The 15,497-nt window shown below is 47.3% G+C and overlaps 1 protein-coding gene and 1 long non-coding RNA gene across 2 annotated transcripts in view; one reads left to right on the top strand and one right to left on the bottom strand.

The window, feature by feature from the left end:
• Lrrc75a (leucine rich repeat containing 75A) overlaps positions 1–15,497 on the bottom strand; it is a 47,221-nt gene that overhangs the window by 25,336 nt on the left and 6,388 nt on the right. The window lies entirely within an intron of this gene.
• LOC116077544 lies at positions 11,038–13,456 on the top strand. The gene is made up of 2 exons (XR_004113267.1): positions 11,038–11,099; positions 13,118–13,456. It is a non-coding gene; the product is annotated as an uncharacterized LOC116077544 (long non-coding RNA).

Below are 15,497 nucleotides of genomic sequence, written 5' to 3' on the forward strand. Positions count from 1 at the left end.
AGAGAGAGAGAGAGAGAGAGAGAGAGAGAGAGAGAGAGAGGGAGGATGTGTTGGAGCTGAAGAGCCTGAGGAGAGCTTCCTCCGAAGGAAATAGTATGGGAAGAGGGTAGCTTTAATGTCTGCCCATGGTTTAACATCAAGGGAGGGAGGCTTGGAATATGTGCACACATCCATGGATGCAGACAGCTGAATGGTGACCCCCCTACCCCATCCCCAAGACACCCTCAAGTTCTTGTGCCCAGAAACCAAAACGTAACCACTGGTGGAAAAAGGTCTTTGTAGATGAAATTAATTTAAGAACTTTGGAAGATGCCACCTTTGTTTATCCAAGATTCCCAAATCCAACCTGAGTGTCCACAGAATAGACAGAACTGATGTGAAAGCAGAGGAGGCAGAGCTGGCGCGGAGTGGTGGGGGAGAGGGAGCTGGGAGGGATGTGGTGACAACCCCTTGAAGCTGAAAGGAGGGAAGGACAAAATCCTGTTGTTTGAGGCCACCCAGTTGGTAGTAATTTGTCCCAGCAGCCTTAGGAATCTAGCACAGTGGCTTGAGACAATGGTGAGACTTTTCTCAAGGCTTCAATAGGCAAAGGGGACAGGACTCCTGTGCTACTGCTGACACCAGCTGAGGTCACTGAAGTTAAAGGAAGGCTGGCTCTGCTTAGTCAGCACTCTGCTCCCCCTCCCCCACCCCTCCAGCCTGGGGCTTGTCAGTTGTCACTTGACACAGTAGAGTGGGCAAGTAGTAATTCCACTATAGCCCAAAGATGGTCCCTGCGCCATATAAGAAACTGCATTCAGAACGGAGGAGAGGGGCTGGAGAGATGGCTCAGCAGCTAAGAGCATCGGCTGCTCTTCCTGAGGAGAGACTGATTCTCAGCACCAAAATGGTAGCTCAAAATCGTCTATAACTGCAGTCCCAGCGGATCCGGAGCCCTTTTCTGGCCTCTACGGGTACTGGGCATGCATATGGTGCACAAGGCATACATGCAGGCAAAACACCAATATACATAAAAATAGAACAAAAAATTTAAGCAAGAGATGCATTGGTTGTTAAGAACACTTGTTGCTCTTGCAGAGGAGACAGGTTCAGAACTCAGCAGCAAGGTGGTGGCTCACAACCATCTATAACTCCAGTATGGGGGGATCTGACACCTTCTGATCCTTGAGGGTACCAAGCAAGTAGGTGGTAGACATACACACAGACAAAACACTCATACATCTAAAAAAAAAAAATTACAAGAAACCCACAATCCCCCAAGTGAGCGTGAGATGTTCAGAGATAGCATGCTTCCTTAGCACACGAGTCCCTGAGTCTTATTCTCAGCCCTGGAAAAAATACCAACAAGTGGGGAAAAAAACTAAAAGACATGGAAGCTGAGTATGGTGGCATACACCTTAATTCCAGCACTTGGGGGCAGGGGCAGGGGGTGGGGGGAGGAAGAGGGGTGGTTGAGGCAGGATGATCTATGTGAGTTTGAGACCAGCCTGGGTTACTTAGTGAGATTCTATAACAAAAATTTTCAGATGGTAAATTTGTGTAGTGTTTATGTTTTTATAAAATTTATTTTATTATTTTATGTGCACGGATATTTTACCTGTATGTATGTCTGTGTACCACAAGCATGCAGCGACCCTGGAGGCCAGAAAATGGCATATGATCTGAGGAAAGTGGAATGAGAGGTGGCTGTGAGCCTCTATCTATGTGGGTGCTGGGAACTGAACAGCCAGTGCTCCTATGTCATCTCTACACTTCTCTCTCTCTCTCTCTCTCTCTCTCTCTCTCTCTCTCTCTCTCTCTCTCTCTCTCTCTCTCTGTGTGTGTGTGTGTGTGTGTGTGTGTGTGTGTCCCTGGTTCTAGCTCTGGGTTAGGACCAAGCCTGATGACCTGCCTTGTGGAAGGAGAGAAGAGACACTCGGGGTCAAACTCAAGGACTTTAAGACTAATTGAATTCAGTGTTATGATTTTAAGCAGAACACTGAGGGGAGATTCAATTAAACTTACGGCAGCTTTGAAATGTGTTCAGAGAACCTCACAAACAGTATATTTAAAAGCCGACTTTGTTTTTTTAGGATGGATATTGGTAAACTTGAGAAAACTGGATATGGGAGTTGGAGGAGTGATTCAGTGGTTAAGTGCACTGGCTGTTCTTACAGAGAACCAGGGTTGGATTCCTAGCACCCACATGGGAGCACACAATAGTCTAGAACTTCAGTTCCAGGGGATCCTATGTCCTCTTCTGGCCTCCCTGGACACTGCATAAACATCCCTGTCTCGAAAAACCAAAACCAAAACCAAAACCAAAATCAGAAAGAAAAAAAAATTTAGCAGGGGGGCTAGAGAGATGGCTTGGTGGTTAAGAGCACCTACTGCTCTTCAATTCCCAGCAACCACATGGTGGCTCACAACCATGTGGTGCCCTCTTCTGCTGTGTCTGAAGACAGCTACAATGTACTTATATAAATAAATCTTTTAAAAAAAATTTTTAGTAGGTCTGGGTTGAAGATCTGAGGTAAACCCCGGTTAACCCTGCTCGCTCCGGTCAGCTCCGCTTGCTCTGGTCAACTCAGCTCACTCTAGCTCAAAGATTTATTTATTACACTGTAGCTATCTTCAGGCACACCAGAAAAGGACGTCAGATCTCATTACAGGTGGTTGTGAGCCACCATGTGGTTGCTGGGATTTGAACTCAGGGTCTTTGGAAGAGCAGTTAGTGCTCTTACTGCTGAGCCATCTTGCCAGCCCCAACAGCTGGGTTCTATTTCCAGCATACTCACTGCACGGTCAGGTATAAGAAAGGGCAGTTCACATAATTAGGTAGAGTACATAATATCAGATGCTATGATATTGACTTGTTAATAAGTAATATTGACTTGTTAATAAGTACGTATACTTATTACTTATTAATATTGACCTTAAGTAAGCCACTGGTTTATGTATTTTCCAGAAGAGAAAGATCTTTATGGAGGTTTAATTATCTAAGTTATAACTTCCTTGCCCTCCAATGCAGCTGTGAAGTTTACATGAAGTTGGTGAGTTAAATTTAAAAGCTTAAGGAAACAGATATGTAGTATCATAAGCATTTAATCCCAGTACTCAGGAAGCAGAGGCAGGTGGATTTCTGAGTCTGAGGCCCAACCTATAGAGCAAGTTCCAGGACTACACAGAGAAACGCTGTTTCAAAAAATCAAGACGGAAAATAATAAATGATTAAAAGTCTAAGGAACCCCAGGTTTTCCACTTCAGCATGCTGAGTATTAATTGAGAAAAGTCTCGGTGCAGACACAAGCTGAGTAATTACGATTCTGTAATGGAGGACCAGGAATGCAATAGGGGTCCCACAGGATTGTAAGAGAGTGCAGAAGCTCCAAATGCTTAGCAGCACCACAGGCACCATGGCGTTCCAGAGCACAACATCACTGGGCTGTGGAGATCTGGTGTCAACACGCTCATTGCACGGTCAGGCAAGGACAGTTCACATAATTAGACAGAGTGCATAATAGCTGACGTTAACCAGTAAGCCACTAGTTTATCTATTTATGTATTTACTCTAATTAATACTTATGTATACAGCTGGGCAGTGGTGGCACACGCCTTTAATCCCAGCACTTGGGAGGCAGAGGCAGGTGGATTTCTGAGTTCGAGGCCAGCCTGATCTACAGAGTCAGTTCTAGGACAGCCAGGGCTATACAGAGAAACCCTGTCTCAAAAAACAAAACAAAACAAAACAAATAAAAAAACAAACACCAAAAAACCCAAAAACAAACAAAAAAATTATGTACATGCGCACACATCTTTTTGTTTTTGTTTGTTTGTTTTTTCGAGACAGGGTTTCTCTGTGTAGCCCTGGCTGTCCTAGAACTCACTCTGTAGACCAGGCTAGCCTCAAACTCAGAAATCCGCCTGCCTCTACCTCCCAAGTGCTGGGATTAAAGGCGTGCGCCACCACTGCCCAGCTCTTTTTGTTCTTTTTAAAGATTTATTTATAGGAGCACACTGTTGCTGTCTTTGGACACACCAGAAAAGAGCATTGGATCCCATTACAAATGGCTGTGAGCTGCCATGTAGTTGCTGGGAACTGAACTCAGGACCTCTGTAAGAGTAGTCAGTGCTCCTAACCACTGAACCATCTCTTCAGCCTAATACCTTTTATTTATTTATTTATTTTTCTCGAGACAGGGTTTCCTCTGTGGAACAGAGCCCTGGCTGTCCTAGAACTCAATTTGTAGACCACACTGGCCTCAAACTCACAGAGATTCACTTGTCCCTGCTGAATGCTGAGATTAAAGATGCGTGCCACCATGCCTGGCTTACACAGATCTTTTAAACAGTATTTGTTTTTTGAGAATAGCATACATATATACCATGTATTTTGAATATATTTAATCTCCCCTCCCACTTCATCTCCTCCTGTTCCATTATATATATCATAAAGAGGCCGGGGATGGTGTTGTAGGCCTTTAATCCAGCAACCTGGAAGTGGTGGCAGAGGCGGAGACGGGGGCGGAGGCAGACAGATTTCTTTGAGTTTGAGACCAGCCAGGGCTACAGAGTGAGACCCATCTCAAGCATAAACAAGCAGCATAAACAAGCAGCATGGGAGGTTTATTGCTTGCAGCAAGCAAGGAGCAAACTGGGGACCGTTCAAAGCAGTGTCTCCCTAAGCAAGTAAATCAGGGGACTCTTATTGGTGAAACACATCCAGTCATCATCGCATGTAGACAAGGGACATGTGAGGATGCTTAGTTTAACATTATGCTTTTCATACACTGCATACTCAAAAAGTGTGTGTATGGGGAGGGTGGGGGCACAAACACAGCTGGGAATGGTGCCTCATACCTCTAATCTTAGCACTTAGGAGGCAGAGGCAAGCTCTGGAGTTCAGGGCCAGCTTTAGTGGCATAGTGAGTTTGAGTACAGTTTGGGTTACATGAGACCTTGACTCTGAAAAACAGAAAGGAAGAAAGAGAAAGAAGGGCCAGCATGATGGGTCAGGGGGTAAAGATGCTTGCTGTGCAGGCCTGGTGACCTGAGTTCAATTCCTGGACCCTATGTGAAGGTAAAAGGAGACCACAATGTTATCCTTGGAGTTCTACACACTTTGTGACACACTGTCCACCACCCCCCCCCCAACATCATCAACACACAGTATGGACACACACAAATAAAAACAAGACTTTAAAAGAAAAACAGCAGATATGGATGCACTTGAGAATTCCATTTTATAGTGACCAAAATTTATTCTAAGTTACCTAGGCCTAGGTCAGAATGACTTCACAGTCTTGGCTGGTTCCTTTTAACTTTCCCTGGAATCTTCTAATTTGGAGGCTAGAAGTTCAAGTCGCATGATGCAGATTCTTGGTGGGTGGGGCCAGCTTCTTTGGCCTCGAGTGTGGAATGGATGTGCACCAGTCTGTTTTCATTGCTATTGTACAGTGTATTCCTACTTACGAAAATGTCACTGCAAAACAGGATGCTATACTACACCAGCAGCTGCCTCAGATCTACCTAGTGTTTATCCTTCTCTTAAAATTTCACCATGTAGCCCAGGCTAGCCTGGAATCTGTTATTATTCTGTCCCATCTCCTTAGTGTACCACCATATCTGAACTTACCATGCCTCCCCCCCACCTCTTTTATAAAAAAAGGTATATATGCATGGTGTGTGTGTGTGTGTGTGTGTGTGTGTGTGTGTGTGTGTGTGTGTGTGTAGGTACATGTGTGGCAAAGCCAGTAGGTGAGGGTCAGAGAGGAGTTCTGTGAGGCGGTTATCTGCTTCCACCTGGGATCAAGTTAAGGTTGCCAGTCTTGTGTGGCAAGTGCCTTTACTCGATGAACCATCTTGCTCTTGACTGCAACTGGGGCTACGTGGAGTGATCCACCTGCTGTTGAGGTGTGTGTATGCAAGCTCTAGGATTCTGCATAACAAAAATACGCATCAATGTGTTTTACAGAATGTGTGGCCAACAGCCTGTGTGTGAACCAGCGGTGAAGTCATGCACATGGCGAGAGGGCACATGGAGATGGGAGTGCTGTCAGACTGAGAGCAGGAGGCACACTATTCAGACCTGGGGATCACCAGAGCAAAGCTCCAAAAGTAATAGATGCCATAACACACACACACACACACACACACACACACACACACACACACACACACACCCCATAAATAAAAATAAACGCTACAGTCCCTTCTCCCTAGAGAAACCCCCAGTGCATGAACAGCCCTGTTTGAAGATGAGGTCTCCTTCCAGGGTGGCATCATCCAGCCCTGGTCTCAGTCTCTGTGGTCCCTCTTGAGGACAGTCTTCTTGCTTAGTGTCTGCCTTAGAGCCTAGTACCCAGAAGATGTCCGTCACCATCCCGTAGACCCATGCCAGTCTGCTGCTAGGGTGGCTACTATGCAGAAATCAAGGCAGAGAACTGCTGATAGAGGCCCCACAGCCCCTGCCTAACTTCCCCAGTATGGTGTAGGAGCAAAGATTGGGGATCTTTGGTCCTCCTTTATAGCTACTGTTCTCCCAGGGGTAGGTTATCACCTTCAGGCTCCTGATGAGCCTTTCAGGTTCTTGCAAGCCAATTGAGCGCATACTGGACCTCCACAGTGACAAGTGCTTCTGTGGCCCCACTCAGCAAGACGCTATGGATGTTTGCTAGCTCCATTCAGCAAAGTTTCCTGGCTACAGGTAAATATGTGGGTGTGTGCATACATACATGTTTTTGTTTGTTTGTTTGGTTGGTTGGATTTTTGGAGAGACGGGGTTTCTCTGTGTAGCCCTGGCTGTCCTTGAACTCCCTATGTAGACCAGTTAGGCTCAAACTCACACCCACCCACCTGCCTCTGCCTCCCAGAGTACTGGTCTGCCATTTGTGTTCTAAGTCTTTGAACATGACATGTTCAGGCTAGAGAGATAGCTCTGCAACTGGGTTCTGGCAACCTGAAGGGTAGAGGGAGAGAACTGACGCATGCTATCCTCTGAGCTCTACACACTCACTGTGGCATGCATGCACCTGAACACACACACACACACACACACACACTAAAATGAAGGTTAAAAAAAAAAGACACATTCTAGGGGTTGGAGAGTTGGACTGGTGGCTAAGGGCCCTTGTTGGGTTTGATTCTTAGCACCAATACATTGGTTCACAACTATCCTCAATTCCAGTTCCAAGGAACTCTTCACCCTCTTCTGACCCACAAGGGCACCAGGTACATATGTGATACCCAGACATACATGCAAGCAAAACATTCATACATCTAAAAATAAATAAATAAATAAATAAATAAATAAATAAATAAATAAATAACAACCCAGGCCCCCTCTGGAAACAGGTACCTGGCTACTGCCAAGTGTAAGTTAATCATAACCCAAGGGACTACAGTACTAACAAGTAACTACAAGAGGATGCTATCTCTTTAGAAAACTAGAGGATTTCTGGGCGATGGTGGCACACGCCTTTAATCCCAGCACTTGGGAGGCAGAAGCAGGCGGATTTCTGAGTTTGAGGCTAGCCTGGTCTACAGAGTGAGTTCCAGGACAGCCAGGGCAACACAGAGAAACCCTGTCTCAAAAAAACTAAAAAAGAAGAAAAGAAAAAAGAAAAACAGAGGACTGGATTAACTCCCCCAGGGTCACAGCTCCCCTCTAGACAGCTCAGGATGGACAGATGTGAGACCCAGTTTTGGGCTAGTTCCTTAGTCACTCTTTGGAAAGGAGGAGCCTGGTGGCAAGAAGCAAGAGAGAGCAGAGAACACAAATAATTCAACAAATCACCCCCCTTGTTCTTTTAGATATTCTGGCTCCCTGGATTTTCTCTTTTCCTTCCGTGCTAGGGCAGAAGAGACCTTCTGTGTGCAGGGTTCTCTCTGCAAGGGAGTCTCCCTGCCCTCTGTACTTTGCTCTCTGAGTCTGACAGGTATTGCATCCACGACGCCATCTCCCAGCCATCTCCCAACTGATTCTCTAGCGTCCCTTGCTTTCCCAGAGCCTCTTGTATAACTGAGATTCTGTAGAAAACTGGGGGAGGGAGGGAGGTGCAGGAATCCCAGAGGTCCCTAGGCTCCTGAATTCCCTGAATTCTTGGCATTTTGCATTTCCTCTTGGGAAATAATAAAATCAGCTGTTTATACCTCCCACAAACCCATTCGAGTCCATTATCCCTTTCCGTGGTGAAATCTGTCCCATTTAGATGAAAGGTATGTTTCATCACCAGAGGATTCAAGGAAAGAAGCCGAGGGATGACTGGGAGGACCGGCTGGCTCCTCTGCAAGGGAGCCTTCTCAGGAACAGCCCATCAGAGTGAGAGACAGAGGTCTGCAGGGTTGACTCAGTGAGGAAGAGGACAAAAGGCAGCCAGGGCCCCCAGAAGTTTCCAACTCCACCTCTCCTGGACACCTTGGGAGTTACTTATATCAGATTGAGTTCTCCAGAGAAACAACCAATAGATGCGTGTGTGTGTGTGTGTGTGTGTGTGTGTGTGTGTGTGTGTGTGTGTGTGTGTAGAGGAGGGAGAGAGAACTTGGTTTATTTTAAGGACTTGGGTCATGTGATTGTGGGGGCTGGCAACTCTGAAATCTGCGGAGCAGGAGGACAGGCTGGAGGCCTACCCAAGACCTGGCATCACTGTCTTGTTTTTGCTGCTACAGGGGTGTGTGTGGGGGGGGGGTAGGGGGAGTTTACATCTTTTCTCAACCAACCAACACAGCCCATCCATACTGTAGAAAGACAATGTTCTTTTTAAAACGCCAAGATTTACATGTTCATTGCATTTAAAAAACACCGGCCACCTCTAGACCAAATGGCTGACCAAACACTGGGTGTCATGGTCTAGCCCAAGGGACACACAAAATTAGCACCACAGTGAAGTGAGGGTCTTTATCACTTTAAATCTCTACATTAGAGGCAAGGCCAAAACCAAGGCCAAATCTCCAGTGTCTGGTCTCAGACCTCTTACTGTCCTCCCTCTGGGCCTGAGGATGACTCAGACTGGATGAGGAACTCAGCTGGAATCCAGTTGCTCACTCTCAGCTCCAGAAAGAAGGCAGGGTCCCCTAGCATCCTCAGCTGGCTGAGGGTGAGGCCATGCCTGAGTGGAGCTCAGCTGTCAATCACGATGGACAGTGGGAAGGCAGAGGTGAGGGCCATGGTACCCTTCTAAGTGCTTCTCAGCAGGGGCCACGGGACCCCCCCAGCCAGGCAGAATCATCCCCATGCAGCAGCAGCAGCAGCAGCAGCAGCAGCAGCAGCAGCAGCAAGGGAGCAGTGAGCTTTCAAGGCTACAGGGAGGAGACAGCCATATCTGCCAAGGATGGGAGTGAGGATGGGAGTGATCTTTGGTTTCTGGGTAGCTCCTGAGTATGTCCACAACTTCCATGGACACTGGGAGGGGGGAAGTAGTGAGTGAGGGGGAGAGGGAAGACATGGGGGAGGGGGGAAAGGCCAGAACCACAGAACTAGCAGGAGTCCAGTGCTCAGTCAGTCTCCTTGACCCTGCCCACAGTACTTCCCACAGCAGACATCTTCCACCATAAGCACCACAGGCAGAACCTGCCCCCCATGCTCTCAGTTCTACATCTGCTGTCATGGTTGGCCCGGTCCTTTGGTTTCCTAGATGGGCTTTTGAGTTTTCTACAACTGTCTTAGTGGCTATAAGGTGGAGTTCAGTGGTAGTAGGTAATTAGCAAGAAGCAGGTTCGAGTTTGACTAATAGCAGCACACAAACACACACACACACACACACACACACAGAGTGTGAGACAGACAGACAGGCGGCAGGCAGATTCTATGTCTGGAAAATTGTCTGCAATGCTCTTTCCTTTCCAGGCTTGCCCCTTCCTCCTGTGGTCCCATTCCCAAGAGTCCAGTCTTCTGGCTCACGCACGGAACAACTTTCCTTTGAAATGTCCTACCCCATCCAAACCATTTCTATTCTCTTATGTTCGCCCTGCTTGACTGGGCCAATTTCCAAGCAGCAAAGGCTGTGTCTTGAGGGGTGGGGATTCCTGGAAAAGGTAACTTGGATGGTTTTGTGTCTTGAGTTTCCATATCCCAAACCCATTCAATGTTCTTGATGGTCCATGGGCTGATAGCTTCCTGGAAACCACTGGGCAAGTGTGCTGCACATCGCTGCTTCGCTCTGAAACAGACCTCCAGGAGGAGAAGACAGCTGAAGTCTGTGGTTGGGAATAAAACCTCAGTAGATTGGCACAACCTAGAAAAACTAAGCTGACTGGCATTACTGAGTCTGGAGGAACTGGGATTAAGTACAGAGTCCGGGGCACACCCAGACTGCAGTTCCTTGGAACTTGGAACGGCTAGCGGGAGAAATAAATGCAGTCAGCCTGGAACGCAGGGAGAGGAATTCATGGACCCTGGCAGTCTGTGAGAGCTCAGGAGAGGTGAATGCCATATCTTTGCTTGTGCCCTGGGTGCCCCAGATGGAGTCCAGATCCACCCAGGGTGTCTCTGATTCTATCCGATGCTCCTGAATAGGTTGGAGTGTTGAACTGGAACAGCCTAGAACAGCAGTTCTCAACCTGTGGCCCCTTTGGGAGTTGAGTAACCCCTTCACAGGGATAGAATATCAGACATCCTATATCTCAGATATTTATGATTCATAACAGTAGCAAAATTACAGCTATCAAGTAGCAACAGAAATAACTTTATGTCTGGGGTCACCACAAAATGAAGGACTATTTTTTTTTTTTTTTTTTTTTTTTTTTTTTTTTTTTTTTTTTTTTTTTTTTTTTTTTTTTGGTTTTTCGAGACAGGGTTTCTCTGTGTTGCCCTGGCTGTCCTGGAACTCACTCTGTAGACCAGGCTGGCCTCGAACTCAGAAATCCGCCTGCCTCTGCCTCCCAAGTGCTGGGATTAAAGGCGTGCGCCACCACCGCCCGCAAAATGAAGGACTATTAATGGGTTGTAGCATTAGGAAGGTTGAGAAACAATGCTCTAGAGGTTTCAAGAAGACGATAGCAAGCCCTGGTTAAGAATAAGTCAAGCTCTGGCTGCTGTCTCACTGCCCTGTTCCTTGCCTTAGGTGATCTGAGAGGCTGTGCTGAAGGATTTGATAGAAGGAGTGGCCAATCAGCCTTTGCTCGTAAGTATTTGAACTTCAAACTTTTACCCAGGCTGCTTCTAAGAACAGCTGTGTAGAGAATGCTGGGCACAGGATTGGGGCAGAACTACACCGGTGCTGAATGAACTGAAGGCAGCCTGTGAAAGAAATCCAGACGACGGGCAACGTGGCCTCACACACCAAATAGCTTTTTTGTTTGTTTGTTTGTTTGTTTGTTTGTAAGATTTTGTTATTTTATGTATATGAATACACTGTAGCTGTTTCCAAACACACCAGAAGAGGGCATCAGATCCCATTACAGACAGTTGTGAGCCACCATGTGGTTGCTGGGAATTGAACTCAGGACCTCTGGAAGAGCAGTCAGTGCTCTTAACTGCTGAGTCATTTCTCCATCCCAATCAAACGGTTTTAATCCTCCAAGTTCTTGGTCTTGCTGGGCTGCCAGGAGCAGAGGCATAGCTAAGCTCTAACAAGGAGGTGATGAGCCATCCAGTGTCAGTTCATCACCTCAGCCCTCACTGTTATCGTGTCTCAGGTTAAAAACTGATGTTCTACAAATGTCACCCAGAGAATGTGCTCAGGATCGGGCTGGGCAGTGGTGGTGCACACCTTTAATCCCAGCACTTGTGAGGCAGAAGCAGGTGGACTTCTGAGTTTGAGGCCAGCCTGGTCTACAGAGTGAGTCCAGGCCAGCCAGGACTACACAGAGGAAACTCTGTCTGGAAAAACAAAACAAAACAAAACAAAACAAAAAAAATGTGCTCAGGACCGTGGTGTTCCCTATTACCTCCCTTCTGCTCCTGCCACAAGATGGTGGACGCCTCTGTGACCTCTGTTCCTTCCCCCTGCCCATAAGGAGGGGACCTAAGCTACTTGCCACAACCCAGGGAGCCTGGAAAAACGCTGCACTAGTTACTGGAGCAGACACAGGCTTCCCATGCTTCTCCAGCCACTGCTAAGAGGACAGCAGCTTGGGAGACCCAGTTCTGGCTCAGTCCCATGTCACAGGCTATAATTCTTCCCTGGGTCATTTGTACCTCCACTTAACATCTAAACTCATTCCAGAAGGTCTCTCACCCATGGAGTTCTGGGAGCCCCTTCCCATCTACCATTTCTTCCAGGGAGAGGGGAAGGAATTGGTTGGATCCAGGAGCTGGGATCACAGCCAGCATAGGGCAAGGTGGTCAAGGAACCCATCAGAAGTGCCCGGAGCCCGCACCTACCTGGTGCCAGGGGGGACTAGAGAGCTCTTATAAATGCTCTGCAGGACAGTTCTCTGTGTCCATTCATATACTAGTGAGGAGATATGGGGAAGGTCTACAGGTATGCTGTGACTATCAGGAGAGGTGCTGGGCTGGAGAGGTCCAGGGTGGGAATCTAGACTGTTTAAGTCTAGGTGTTAGGCACCTGCCCACAGCACTTAGGGAGAGAATCCTGCTCTGCCCAGGAAATAACCTTGAGGCACAGGGCTAGGTTCCAAGAGGCATCAGCTACATGGATGAACTTAGAAAGAAGAACAGATAGGGAGTCACACGCCCTACCTTTCCAGGCTGTATGAATGCAATTTCTTCCAGACAGCAAACTTGAGTGGAGAGAGTTTTTCAGGGGAGGGCAGTTTCCCTTTGAAGTTCTATCCCTTGCCTTTGTCCCTTGGTGCAAGAGGGGTATCTGATGAACCTCCACGGGCAGCCTGTGGCTGTGGTTGTGCTCCATGAAGATATCAGTTGTGGAGTAGGGAAAAGTCACAGGTCAGGGGACCCAGAGGGCAGTGAGGTACAGGCCTGAGCACTGGGTAGCTAGGAGGGGCCAGCAGAGCAGGTGAGACAAAGTCCTATTCAGGAAGTAGGAGATGGCCTGAGTGTCTGTGACCACTTACAAGCCCCATGGGGAGGAGGGGAGTATTCAGTGGCCAGTGTACCTGTGTAGACCCCTGGGCCACTCTCGGTCAGAAGCAAGCCAGGTGCTGGAATCTGAGTAGTCATATGTAGTTGATTGCCCTCCAGCCACTGTGGCTATTTCTGTTCCTCTGTCCATTCTAGAATGAGCATCCTGTCTCAGAACAGCAGGCTCCAATTTCCAGCCACAGTAACCGCACTGCTTAGCTGAACACATGCCTGACACGGTGAGCTCTTGGATCCCAGCCACCTTCCTCGTGAAGCAGGGCACAGTTGTTACTGGGGCCTTTCCCCGTAGGTTACACGCTGTGTCCCCATACCTGCAGCTGCACCCTGAAGAACAAGTGCTAAATTGTGAATGCATGCATTCAACTGGTCTTTTTCCCTTTTGCCCATCTACAGTTTCTTATTTTCCATAATGGCAGAATGCTGCTTTTCTGGAGTATATTTAAAGTTATACTTTAAATAAATACATATTAATCTCACATTTTTTTAAAAGGAGCATGGTGACACACACAACTATAATCTCAGCACTTGGGAGGCTGAGGCAGGATCATTATAAGCTTGAAGCCAGCCTGGGCCACATAGTGAGACTCTTGTCTTAAAAAAACAAAAACAAAAACAAAAAAAAACCCAACCCAACATAAGCCAACTATTTAAGGAATTTAAAAGGGGCCAGGAGGCAGCTCAATTGATAGAGTGTTTGTCTAGGATATATAAAGCCCTGGCTTGGATCCCCAGTACCTCATGAACCAGGTATGGTGGCATATGCCAGTAATCCCAGCACTTAGGAGATGGACACAGAAGAACAAGAAGTCTAAGATCCTCTCTAGCTCTATAGAGTCAGGGCTGGCCTGGGCTACATGAGACACCCTGACTTAAGAGAAAAAAAGATAGAGCTTGAACGAATATGGTTTGTAGACTAGAAACCTGTACAGACTGGATCTCCAGGGCTTGCTTTCCCTGCCTAGCGTGTGCTAACATCTAGTACTGAAATGAGTGGGTCTAGACCCCTTACTTATTCTCATGGCTTCATAACCCATCTCTATGTGCATAGAGTTGGGAGGGGTATAGATGGAAGCCCCAAAACTCAGGCAGACTAACAAGTCATTTGTTTTATTTGTAAAGGAGGTTCATGTAATCCAGGCTGACCCTAAACTCCCAATCCTATCTATACCTCCCCAGCACTGTTTTAAAAGGCACATGCCTCTACACCTTACCCGAAGAGATATTTTTAAGAGTCTACATTTTACACAAAGGATGGAGAGACTCAGAGACTCAAAGAGAAGCCACAAGAAGCAGCGAGTAGAGGCAGGAAGATGGGGGTGGACTTGGAGGAGACACAGGGTGAGGGGCAGCTCTGCAGCTAATGGCCTGGTGTTTTTAACCTGCTTCTTTGCTACTGCAACAAAATGACCCAGGCTAGTAATTTATACGAAACAGAGTTTCAAGTTTATTTAGCTCGGAGATCTGGAGGATGTCTATCCAAGGGCACAGCACAGTATTCGGAGAAGACACTCTTGCTGTGCCGTGACAGACTAGAGAATCTCAATGGTCAGAAAGAGCAAGTGTGTGTCAGCTCACCCGTCCTATCACAGGAACCCCACCTTCATAGCTTATCTTATCCTAATCACTTGCCAAAGGTCACCTCCCCCATATACTATCATCATGAATTTGGAGGTTGGCTGTGTAACACAGGATCTTAGTTCATGGGCCTCAGGCTCAAAGCGAGTGGAGTCAGTCCGTCTGCCTTGGCAGGAAAACACACTTGGGTACTCCCTAGTCTCAGCTGGACTTCACTGTCTATCCTGGTTAAGATAAAATTAGAAACATCAAAATGCCACATCCCTTTGAGCAGCAGCTGTCGGCGGAACTCCATATGGTTGCAGCAGCCAGGAGTCTGAGCTAATAAAAGTTAAAAAAAAAAAAAGAAAGAAAAGAAAACAGAAAAAGAAGAAGAAAAAGTGAAGCTGGGAAATGCTCCCGGAGAGCCACGTGGGCACCACTCAGGGCCAGGGTGGGTGGAGCGGGGACAAAAGCAGGCGCTGTCAGAGGGGGTCCCACCCCTGTTCAGCATGCCAAGGTCTCGTCTTCATTTTGAACACCCAACTCCTTTCAGTAATGGTGAGGTCCGCTGATGTGGATGACTGGGCCCTTCCTGCTCCAGTACTCAGTGGGAGGAAGAGATAGAGCAGGAAGGAATCTGGACAGCGTGTGTCTCCTCCCCTTCACCGAGGCCCTAACCTCCTGGCTGGGGTTTTCAGCACAGGCTGATGTTACAAGGACCCTGGAATCGGTGTCCTTAAAAAGGAATCCCCAAAGAAACTTTTCACTACACAGGAAAAGTGGAGGGCACAGGAGGGCACTCAGAACCAAGTAAGATGCTGAATCTGCTGGGGCCTGGATCGTGGACCTAGCCTTTGGCAGTTTGTTTGAAGGAAATAATACAGTTGGCAAAAAACCAAAAACCTAAAAACAACAACAACAACAACAGCAACAGCAACAACAACAACAACAACAACAA

The sequence above is a fragment of the Mastomys coucha genome, unplaced genomic scaffold (genome assembly GCF_008632895.1).
Source record: "Mastomys coucha isolate ucsf_1 unplaced genomic scaffold, UCSF_Mcou_1 pScaffold5, whole genome shotgun sequence".
NCBI classification, from domain to species: domain Eukaryota; kingdom Metazoa; phylum Chordata; class Mammalia; order Rodentia; family Muridae; genus Mastomys; species Mastomys coucha.